The 12,755-nt window shown below is 45.3% G+C and overlaps 1 protein-coding gene across 1 annotated transcript in view; it reads right to left on the reverse strand.

The window, feature by feature from the left end:
• LOC138505088 (sperm-specific sodium:proton exchanger-like) overlaps positions 1 to 12,755 on the reverse strand; it is a 761,779-nt gene that overhangs the window by 475,128 nt on the left and 273,896 nt on the right. The window lies entirely within an intron of this gene.

Below are 12,755 nucleotides of genomic sequence, written 5' to 3' on the forward strand. Positions count from 1 at the left end.
TTTCTTTTTCGATGAGGAGACGACGATCTCAACTCGTCAGAGGTCAATTTTGAGGGTGTAACACATTTAACGGTCTTACCTTTCTCCAGCTTCCCCCTATACTCCCTCAAGGCTTTCCCCATCATAGAAAGACATTCTTCACACTCTGAACACGGGTGCTCTGGGCCTAGGCACCATAAAGAGATCCTGTGGGGATCAGTCAGCAACATCTTTTTACCACAATCCAGACATTTTTTAAAGCCAGATCGGGGCATCGATGGAGCTGACGACGATGGCATTGTGGATTGAAGATTCAATGTGTTTTCTTCACAAAATGTCAAAGTTTTTGATTCACTGAGGAACCGAGTGTTACTTCTCCGAGGCTTACGAAGCGCGGAAAAACGGAACTGAGCAACGGACGCTGCACGCAACTATTTATACATATGATGATGTCAACACTGATACGGAGGCCACCGAGGGACATCGACTCGAGGGACATCGACACGCACTGCCCTCTACTGAAAATTATTTTTGAGGCCAGCAAGCTGGAAATGTATATCAAAGATACGGAATACGTGGGAGGACACAATCCATTCGAAAATATTTAGTTAAATGGCTTGGGTGACCTGACAAATTCAACAGTTGGTTGTTCACTGGATCCCTAGAGATCCTAGAGACCACTGGTGTGTAACGGTGGTCGAAATGGAGTCTGCATCTTTTTATATTATGCTTCACAGCAACGCTTCAGCCAAGACATTTCCAGGGAACAAAATATCCAACTTTATTGTGACGCTTACCCAACCGGTGAATCTGAAGGGTCAATGGATGGTGGCGCTCACTGAGGTTCAATATGTTCGATCGTGGGACACTTTAGTCGAGGGGGAAGCTATGTTTATCATAAAACGAACAAGGGGGTATGGCCTGGGCGCATGCAGTGAGATGTGACTTTGTAATGCTCCCACTGTGATCCTGACTGATCCTCGTGGCGACTATCTTTTACTGCCTGTACTTGCTGTAAAAATACGCCCCTCTGTGGGGGAAGCCAATGCTGAGCCCACCACCCTTCTCCCAACACGAATCAGAGCCGGCAGAGTGACAAATTTGGGCCGAGAACAGAGCCCCCCTGTGCTGCAAGATGGCAGATTCCGTGTAACGCACAACTGAAATGGCCATCTGCGGTGAGGCCGGGTCTTGAAATGTGTGTGTACCTTGACCTACTGGCCGCATATGCAATGGTCACGCTATGGACACTGAGGGAGCTGCGCCAGTATGGCGTGGAGGAATCCCGCTTGTGCTCAGGGGTGGGTCTGCTGATATGCACTTGTCTCCTCTGGCTGGCCTGACAAGGAGCTGTGGAGCGGTGACGCTGCAGATTGCCCACTGAGCCTTCTAAGGCACTCCCTGCTTGGGGAACTGTTGGGGAGCTATACTTGATCTACGGCAGTGCAACATGCTGCTACTTACACTTGGAGCGGGCCCGCAGTGACACATCGCTGCTGCTACCGCCCCACACTGGGCAGTCCTACTGTTGAGGCACTCTGTCTAGGGTCCACTGGCCACCATGTGAAGGCAAGGTAGGACTCTGGCTGCCTTGGCTCTTGCAGCTGCTGCTCCCGACTGTATGCGACCCAAACGCACACACTACACTGCAGGGGGACATGGCCTAGCAATACTGTGGTGCCCCATATCTAAAAACAGCCATGATCCCCCTGTTGTGATGGGTGGACCTGCTGTGACTGCAGGAACTAACAGGCCCTTCCTAACTTGGCACCACTGAAGGCGCCCTTCTCAAAAACTCAAGTACTGCACCTACTAGGTGCCCATCCATCTTTTCTCTGCCACAGTTCCTCTGTGGTCTGCCTATAGTGTGTGATCACTTGTCATGGCTGAACACCCGGGACAGTAGCCGCACCACCAATATCTGCGTCTGATGATACGCCGAACCTCGATACGCTGCCTCCCTCCTCCAGCCACCTGCTGGGTGGTGTGTCACTGCTCACATCCTGCAAACATAACCTGGGATCTTCAGCTATGTCTCCCACAAAAAATAAGGGGCACCCCACCATTATGGACTCGTTTTCCAGCCAAAATAAGACCACTACCGCTCCACAAGCATCTGGAACCGACCAACTCACACCCCTAGACACTACTCACGGCCTACAAGACAACCTAGTCCTTGCTGCGATTGCCTCCCTTGGACCTCTCTGGAAACCAAAATAGATGAGGTCAAGATTGATGTGCAGTTGCTCAGGCACGATGTCACACAGTTGGCGGAAAGCGTATCATCTGTGGAATCGCTGATAAATGACACTGTGGTTACTACTTAAGACCTAGTGGTGAAGGTGAAGGAGCTGGAGAGGAAGAATTTCTCGCTGGAACAGCGAGCAGAGGATGTGGTAGGCAGAGCACGACGGAACAACATATGGGTGCTGGGCCTGCCGGGGGGAACAGGGGGATCAGAGCCGACCTACTGCATTGAACATCTGTTGCTACAGGAAATTGGGCCTGGCAAATTGTCACAAGGCTTTGTGATAGAGAGAGCCCATAGATCGCTCCAGAAAAAAACGCCCCCAGGATCCCAGCCTAGGCCTATGATTGCTAAGATCCTCAATTTCCATGATAGGGACGTCATTTTACAGCATTGCACGGAGGGGCGTGAGATATCATGAAAAGTTTCCAAAATTGCCATTTACCCAAATTACACCCCTGCAGTACAGAGGGCTTGAAACTCATTTGCGCCTATAAAGGATAGGCTTTGAAACTTAGCCCTCAAATATATGCTCATATACCCTTCGAGGCTGAAGATCCTCTACAATGGCAAATCGTACTTTCTTGACAGTCTCAAAGCCTCAAACATGTGGATGTAACACAATAACCTGTTTTGCGAAAGTGGCGTTGGTACCTGACAAACTATATGTGCAGTATAACTTTTCTCCAACATTACCGTCTCTAAAAAATGCTGATCACCCTTTACTGATGGGAGTACATTTGTTCAAAAAGTGGAGTTGATGCGGGGCCTATGCTCTGCTTGTAACATTCAGGATTAACCTTATCCTTACCACTGGTGTTACTTTTGGTTTCCCTTGATTAATGCTGCTTCATTCAATATTTGAATTCGTTGCGTATGTCCTATTTGTTCAGTGGGGAGGAAACTCAGTTACCTACTGCTAGTATTACCCACCCGCTCTCAGGTGACACTGGTGACTGGCCTATTGCTAGTACTGCTACCTGGTACACACTAGCCATCCCAAGCCAGGATGCCTGAACAATACGGTTTTGTTGGGCAATGTTTCACTGTTCTGTTTATGTTGTGCACTGGTTCACTCCATACATTATGGCTCACAACGGGAGGTGTCTGGACTGGCTGGGGGACAACGGAGCAACACAGAAAATTACTATGGCCGCTGTTAGAATGCTATCTTGGAATGTGTGGGGTCTAAATTCCTATCTACATAGGAATCGGGTGAAATCCTACCTACAGCACAGGAACATTTCTTTAGCTTTATTGCAAGAGACCCACCTAAAGCGGAAGATCAGGAGACGCTCTTGAGTCGCTGGGAGGCACAGGCTATGGTTCTACATACTCCAAATTCTCCAGAGGAGTGCTTACTTGGATTAGTGGTTCACTACCCTTACAATTATTGGAAGTGGTAAGTGACAGAGAGGGGAGGTACCTAATTATCTGGGGTTACATAAAACACGGGGAAATCTGTATTATTAACTCATGCTTCCCAAATCACACCTTCCTGGACCATGTTCACACACTTTGCAATCTCATTGCGCAAAGGCGAGAGGGGTTCACTATTTGGGGTGGCGAATTTAACTGTGCTAGGGATCAACTCTGGACAGGTCCTCTAACCCCCCCCCTCCCCCAACTCCCAGGGCGGCTGTACACCAGCGACGATCACCCTAAAAGTGACACTAACTGTCCTAGACCTGTCAGACATATGGAGGGAACTAAACCCAACCATCAGAGGGTACCCTATTTACTCAGCTCCACACAAGCTCCACACTAGGATTGATTACTCTTTTACCAGGACAGGACAATTAGCTGAATTTGGCAGCGCTGAATATTTGGCCCGCACCATATCGGAACACTCCCCACTGCTGGTCAAATGGAATCTCACAAACCCCAGACCTCCCATACCAACATGGCGAATGCCTACTGACACACTAATGGACGAGGTTTTCAGGAAATCACTGTCAGAATTTTTAACCAATATCTTAGACACCAATGTGGGCAGTGTGAAGAGCTGGGGCACCATGTGGGAATCCCTGAAAGTAGTGACCTGGGGAGAGGTCATAGCAAAAGCTGGGAGCAATTGCCAAACATTGCAGGAAGAGCTGGAGGTCATAGAGGAGGAGATTAGAATACTTGAGGCCCAGCCGCTGGGGCGACTGAAGAAAACCTAGCTGCGGCTCGCCCCCAGTGTCAAGAGGCATGGGGAAGACTGTTCAAATTCGACTATACCACATGTACAGCCCATGTAGAAGAGAACAAACCTGGGAGGCTGCTTGTGTGGCTTTGCAAATGTGAACAGCCTAGACCCCGGGCCACACTACTCCTTGATGAGTGCGGGGCTCCGTGGAGATCCCAACTCATGATCAATGACAACTTTGCTTCGTACCACGCACAATTACAGTCATGACAATCTGATACCCCAGGAAGATACAGAAGAGGCAACAGAAGAGGCCCTCTCACTGATTCGACTCCCGAGGCTTACACCTGACAAACAGTCCTCCTTAAACTAACCCATCACTGTGGAGGAGGTATGTGAAGCGATTGCCTCCACACTTGTAAAACAATGGGAAGTGATGGACTCCCACCGGAGTTCTACAAGGCCTATAGCTCCAGCCTAGCCCAAATGTTCCTGAAAGTCTTCAATGAGGCATCTGGCAAGGGCATTCTGATGATTGGTATGAGGGAGACCCTGGTTATAACTATCGCCAAGTCAGGGAAACCAATGGATAGTTGCGATTCGTATCGCCCCCTTAACATGCTGAATTATGACACAAACATTCTTACAACGATCTTGGCAAAACGCCGCTGTATAGTCATTGCGCATTGCTTCCCTGATACGCACAAACCAAACAGGCTTTGTGACAGGTCGCAGCACTACTCTTAACCTCGGACCGCTCCAACATGTTATTGACCAAACTAACCCCGGAGGAGAGCAATATGTGGTGGTATCCCTGGACGCTGTCAAGGCCTTTGACTCAGTATACTGGGAATGGTTGCTCGCTTCGCTGCAAAGTTTTGAACTTGGCGAGTGTTTCATTTGGTGGGTGGATTTACTATATACGTCTCCAATAGCCACAGTGAAGTCTGGCCGACAGGTATCTGAGGCCTGGAATATATACTGAGGGACCCGGCGGGGTTGCCCGCTTTCACCTGTGCTATATAAATTATCCATGAAACTTATTGCAGCATCCTTACGACAGGAGTACTTGGACGCAGGTATCAGGATTGGCGGACTTAGACACCAGACATCACTATATGTAGAGAATGTATTAATTTTCTTCTATGAACCACAACACAACCCCCCTATGATCCTTGACGTGTTAAAACAGGTTAGTGGAGCTATCTGCAATCTCTTTCAGTAAGCAGAAATCCTGCCTCTTCCCCTTGTGCGGACTTCAGGGAGTCAATATGACTGACTTGCCAGACTTGGGCATCCCATGGGGGGAGAAATCCTTTAAATACCTGGGCGGCCAGATTACTCACACACCGGCAGATACACACACATGCAACACGCTCAGGGTGGTGGATGGCCACAAGAAACCTATGACTTTCTGGTCCCGGATACCACTGTCACTCATGGGTAGGGTCACCATTATTAAGATGATTGTCCTCCCTAGATTTCTTTACTACTTCATCAATGTTCACTTTTATATGGGGGCAGCGTTCTTTCGCTTCCTAGACTCATTAATCATAAATGTCCTCTGGGACTCAGGTCGCGACAAATTGTCCCTCTCTGTGTTGTGCATGCCCTACAAGGACGGAGGTCCAGCTACCAAGACTCAAGCTTTTCTATCGTGCTGCTCAGTTGAGCTTTGTTACACAGTGGCTAGCAGATGGCCCGACATCAGAAATGGCATTACTTCAGTGGCTGGTGGCGCCAGCCAAGCTTAAAGAAGCACTATGGATCCCAGTAAATTGCATCAATAGCTTACCCCTGCTTGTCGAGCTAGGCAGACAGGTCTGGTCCAGCACCCTGAAGGTACTCGAGATGTCCCATCCCTACTCTCCCAATGTCCCAATAGTTGCAGATGTATGTGCGGACAGAGATGACCTGGGCATCTCCAGACTTTGGGAGAGATGTGGTATCTGCTCCTGGGGGGACCTATATGACGAAGGTACATTTATGAACCTGGCGAACATAACCCAACTGCTGGGCCTGCCCAAGGGTCAATTTTTGAGATACATGAGGGTGAAGGCAGAGACAAAAAGTAGATGGGATGGGTGGCCCGAAGAACCAGAGGAAACAGCACTCCTAGCTCTGATATATGTGCTGGAAGATGGCTGGAGGCCCTTAGCTAGACTCTATGGCTGCCTGCTGGAGGGAACCAGTTATCAAAACCCAGTTTTGAAGATCAAATGGGAAATGGATATGGGTTCTCAAATGTATGACACTGTATGGGACAGAGTGCTGGTATTCCCTAGGAATGTATCCCATAATGCCAGGTTTAATTTTCTCCAAGGTACATATATGTCCCCCCACCAGAATAGTTACATTCTTTAACAGCACTCATCCTTCCCCTCCTTGGTGCAATCAAGATGGCACTGATCTTATTAATATGTTTAGCAAATGCACAAGGGTACAGAGGTCTGGTCCCGAATTGAACAGGCTTGCTGTGGGGCTGGTGTCATTAGACATGAATGGTTCCCCATGGAGTGCCTACTAGGTTCATAGTTAAGTTTATGGACATGGCATGCATACTTGCTAAGAGAAGGATTGCTTTGTCCTGGAAATTCCCTTGTGGCCCACAGTTCAAACAATGGTTTTTCAAATGTAACACTTGGTGCAAAGCAGAAACAAGGGCTTGGGCAATGGTACTGCCACCCCAGGAAGTTAGTGTGGCGGAAATGTACAGAGCCTGGTAAGCACTTGTCCTTGATATGTTCTACCCATCGGATGAAAAACCTCCTTGAATGCCTCAACCACCCTTTTTGCTAACTACTTTGATTTAGTCTGTCCCTCACTCCCCTTACCACTGCCCACACTTTGAATTACACCCTTAAATGAGTTAATCACCCTTTGTTTTGTTTATCGTATTGCTCTAGTCTGTAAGTCACACCCCCATACGTCTTCCTCATGCACCGACCTAAGCCTATGTATGGAAAGTTTATGGAAAGTTTATGTTCTAATGTTGTTTGTAAGTTTCATGTTTATGATGCAAAAAGCCTCAGAGAGTCCATGTTTAATTTATAATTTCTGTAATGTGGCATGTAAAATCTGCTGGACATTCTGATTTCAATGATCACATTTTAAAATAAATCATAAAACAAACAAACCCTCCGAGGCTCTGGGCGAGTGGATTTCCCGAGGGGCATTATTCAAATTAGTCATCAACAAGGCCATATAAAACATACCCGAATATGAGGACACAACGCTACAACTAGACCCTAACCAGCGTAAAGACCCATCTGTTAAGTTTTCAACAACAGGGAAACTGCACAATACATTGGGAACTGTGCAACACATTGGAAGTAAAGAACCATGGGATAATAAATGCTCCGACATTAACAGAAGTTTGTTATAGCTTATCGCTTCATAGCGATATCATGGAATATCAACACGTGGGGGATAGTTATGCCCCGCTACTTAGGACCATGGATATTAATGGGAACAACAACGATATTGTGAACATTTAATACAACAAACCCAACAACGTCCCCACGTGTAAAAAACACTTTGACACCATCAACATACAGATAAGAGATGATCAGATAAGAGATGATCAGGGACAGTTTGTATCATTTAAATCTGGAACAGACTGGCTGCAGTTGCACTTCAGACCGCTCCGGCTGAGAAACGAATAAAAGCAACGTTATAATGGCAGTGGTGAAGAACTATGGAGACCCAGGGGCTTATATGGAATATTACATGGGCCATGCCGGTTGCGGCAATCAGCCGTATTTCAGCAGAACCTCTGAAATGTATGGAGCGGGACTCAGCGGTATCTTTAAAAGTCTTTTAGACGCTCCATGCCCTTTTTAAGTCGCAGCTTTGAATTAGCTAAACCACACATGAAAACGGCAGACAGCAATATTGCAAAAGTCGTGGTGGGAAGCGTGAAAACTTTGGTTGCTAAGTGGCTAGCCAAACAGAAAAAGGAGGGTCAGGACATATCGGGCCTCATTTACATACCATGTAGGAGTGTTAAAAGGAAGAGGTCAGCGTCCCTGCTGTGTGGACCCCCAAAACCCACCAGGCAAAGCGGATCAAGATCCTGATGCACACAGGCGAATAGGAAGCAGAAGTGCATTATTTTTAAAAGACACAAGGGCAGTGATATTTTTTAAAGAACAATGGCCTCCTTCCATGGAGCCTCGGGGGAATGTGTAAAATTGGAGCTTGATCTTTTTACCGTACCCCCAAACCAGCATCGATAACAGTTTCTTTATCAAGGTTTTGCAGCTGGCAGCTCTATCACCACTAGCCCCATCGACATGTATCTGGATTTCAACGATACGCTGTTAAATCTAACCTATAAAATAACAAAGGCGGATGGAACCAACATCACAGCAAAGGCGCGAGTGGTCACGATCGATTACCCGATTACCCGATAGCCACCATGTTTAACCAGGTGGATGTGACGCTAGGCGATCAAATGATAAAGCAGAGCAATAATATATATGCCTACAGGTCCTATATAGAGAGCTTGTTACATTATGGCCAGAATGTCCTGGATAAGCAACTCTCTGCAGGGCTCTGTTATCGTGATAACATGGGACATTTCGATAAAACTGCTCTGGACGGTAATAACAAGGGATTCGTGAGAAGAGCCTACCATGCCAGGACCAGTAAAGTATTTGATTTACTAGGCAGCCAGCATGCTGACCTTTTCTTTCAGGATAAACTACTTATTTAAGCTGTTGATCTTAAATTGAAACTATCCAGAAACCCAGACTCTTGTTGCCTCATGACCGGGGACACAGCGCAATACAAACTAGTCATCATATCGGCCAGTTTATTCATTAAGCGTGTAAGCATCTCCCTTACTATTAGACTGGTGCATGCAGTGGTGCTGCAGATATCTAACGTAAAATATCCTGTGGAGGGAGTCGCTCTAAAAGTCTTCAGCATTCCTACTGGTAGCCACAGTACCAGTCAAGACAACCTGTTTCTGGTGCAGCTCCCAAAAATAATCATCATGGGAATTGTTGAAACAATGGCCCTCAGTGGGGTATTTGATAAAAAGCCATTCAAGTTCAAAGACTGTAACATGAACTATGCAACGCTGCGTAAGGACAGTGTTCTGCTTCCTGCCAAAGCATATTGTCCCAATTTTGGACTTCGAAACATTATCAGACACATGCGTGATATACTGGTTTCATTCGCAACCAACGAGTATGCTTTCGGCTATGCCCTACTGGCCTTTGATCTAAGTGTAATGCATCAGCAGGGCATTTCAACCTCATGAGGACCGGAAAGCTACGCACTGAGATAAAGTTTGAAAGAAACCTAACTTCCACACATTCACTGCTAGTGTGGAGTGTTTTCAATAGCGTTCATGAGAGAAACGCACAAAGAAACATACTTTTTAATGGATACTCTAGAGATAAAAGGATTTCAGCGCAAGCATAGACACGCTTGAAAAACATTTTACAGTGTGTATGCCAGCGATACATGTCCCAGATGCCTATCCAAAAATTGCCCGGTTAGCATGGTGGTGAACAAAGATCCGCAGGCCTGGGGTAGAACACACTGGATAGCTTTATGACTGGAGGGAAATGTGCTGACCGTGTTTACAGTTTGGTGCATTTCCCGCAGCACCTCATATACGCCGGAGTTTTAGCAGACCATGTAAGAAGCATAGCAAAGTATTTACGCTATATTCCTTTATCGGTTCAACACTGTATATCCTTTATCAGTCAAATGTCAGAATGGAAATCGCTGTTGGCTGTTTTGAAAATGTATTTGAGCAATCCCATGCAAAACAATCAAATGGTAAACAGATATGTAAGACGTTACATATTGTGTATAGATCTCGTAAAATGTTTACAGTGTGTCAAAAATGTAAACGTGGATCATCTATACAGTGATACATGTATCAATAAAATAACTTTCTTTTTAAAACACATACTAAATAATATAACAAACAACCAGTCAGTTTTATGAATTGAAAATATGTATTATAAAAAAGACATTTAATACAGAGAGAAAAAAAAGTATATCACAATATAGCAAAGAAGAAACATTTACATTCAACAATGGGTTCCCCCTGCATTATTTGGATAACCATAAAAGTCTGTCGCATCTTTGGCGTGGCCTAGATGTTTCAGAGTAATGCATGACAGCGGTGGGTAAAGATTCCTTAAAGCAGCTGGTATTCCATTCTCTCTCAGGGACCGGAACTACTTATAGGGGTGATTAAAGGGCTGTATTGTTGTTGAGGATTTGCAGCAACCCCAGTTTTTAGCTGCTCCAGAAGGCGTTGTTGGGCGACATTACTCACGACTGAAGTCAGAATATTTAAATCAGAGACCGCTTCCATAAACTCGTTCTAGCCGATGGGGCCATTTATTGTAGCAGTGGGGTGTCAGTTTGTAACACCTTGTACTAGACTCTGCAGGTTTAAACCCTTTAAAACCCTGCCTTTATAAATAAACTCTTCCCTATTGGTCCACTCTGCCACATCCTTTGCAGGTTTCATCTTAAGTAGCAATAGCTCAGCGTTAGGTTTATAGCGTTGGCTAGAGTGTTTACCACATCAGCCACAATCAAATCTGCTGGTGGCGTAGCCTTCACACTGCTAGATTCTTCAGGTGGCATGTATAAAGTTAGTTTGTTTTTCTCTGCATCGCTGTGTCGGGGCTGGTTTTGGTATTTATGCAGACTATCCGAATATAACGCTGCTTTATCATGTGCTGATAAATCAGATCTGTTTAAAACATCCTTCATTTCTGAGTCGAGATGCATGGTAACAACTTTTCGTATATCCCAATCCATTGTGGTTGTGGGAGTCGTCAGGCTTTCTGACTGACGCTTGCCCACTAAATACATTTTATGGGTGTGTTCTATTATTGTCCCTCGAGTAAGCTGGTGATTAGTGGTAGGGCTATGCCTATGAGCGATCCTATGAACCCATTAGTCTGTGAGACCACTTTTCTTTTAGCCCTTATCAATATTTTCTTATTGCTTAGTTTCTTGATGACCTTCTTTTTCTTTTTCAGCACACTTATTTCACGGTCTGTTAGGGGGATGTGTCCCTTTAAAGTGTTCTGAGCAATCTCCACACCTAATTGTCGGATGCTGCAGCTAGAATGGCCTTGCGTTGTTGTGGGATGGCATATAGAAGGATTTCCAACAACACAATGCTTCTTCGTATGCGTGTTAACATGGTGAAAGCTCGACCTGCGACTGACGCAACACTGTACTTAATGTTTTTTAAATGTCTTTTTCGGGATATATACAACGGATAATTTTGGCAGTAATAGATCAGTGCGCAATCTATAAACCTCTAGAGTGGTTGTTTTTAAATCAACCAGGAGATATCCGTAAGGCTTACTGAACGCATCTTCAAAAGCCTCCATGAATAAATGCGTTTTGAACAAATACATTTGACGAGCTATCACGGATAATTGTTGTTTATGCCAGGGATTTTTAAATAACAACATATAACTAGTGTTTTGTGTTATAGATCTGTTGCCCTTGCCCTTGTTAAATACGTGTTGCATGAAATTGCAAATGCTCAGATTGCAGTGATGGGAATATCGAGTAAAGGCTTTTTCTAGTTCAGGTTTCTGCCCCCCCCACCCTCCGTCATCAAATCGCCCACAAAGATAATATTCACCATGCTCAGCGGCAATAAACAATTGTCGCTGAGACTCTCAAGCATACCTTCTACAAACCGCAGGTGTTTAAACTGTGTTGTAAAAAGGTGGCCAGCAACTGTAAAACCAAATAATATTATCGGGTACATGTGATATCACAGTGTGGGTGTTTTCTAAATGTTTTTTGGTGAAATAACTCAGCCAGCACACTTGCGAAAGGGTGTTGTAGCCTGGTATCCATAATGACGAATACTTAAGCATTATCAGAACATGTATAGATATCTAAGTGCCAGCTAATCGGGTGTGGTTAAATCACAGCGGGTGGTTAGCCCTTCAGTCTTCTAGAAGTTGATAAAACAAACATTACGGTATCTGCACATTTCTATTTGCTGTTTAAGCACTACGTAAACACTTACAAATGAAATACATGGCCACCTCTACATAGCTAAAAACTGTAAATTAAAAACATGATACAGCTCTTGAAAACTGTATAAAACCCAGGCAATATATATCACACACAACATACCTTTGGAAGTTATGATAAATCATTCAACATATAACATTCCACCGCACCTGTAAAAAGAAAAACAACGGGTTTCCCTTTGTAAGCCATTCCATTAACACCTGTTTGTAAACAATAATAGAACAACTCTGCTTGTTGGGGCCTCAGGCAATCCAGCTGCCTATTGTCAAATAAAAAGAACAACTTCACGCCTCAAGAGTGAAGTTTTGGCAAGAGTGGTTGCTGAGTGGGCTGTCTTGCTGTCCCTTACTC

This window comes from Ambystoma mexicanum, chromosome 11 (genome assembly GCF_040938575.1).
Source record: "Ambystoma mexicanum isolate Mex_15411 chromosome 11, UKY_AmexF1_1, whole genome shotgun sequence".
In the NCBI taxonomy this organism is placed as follows: Eukaryota; Metazoa; Chordata; class Amphibia; order Caudata; family Ambystomatidae; genus Ambystoma; species Ambystoma mexicanum.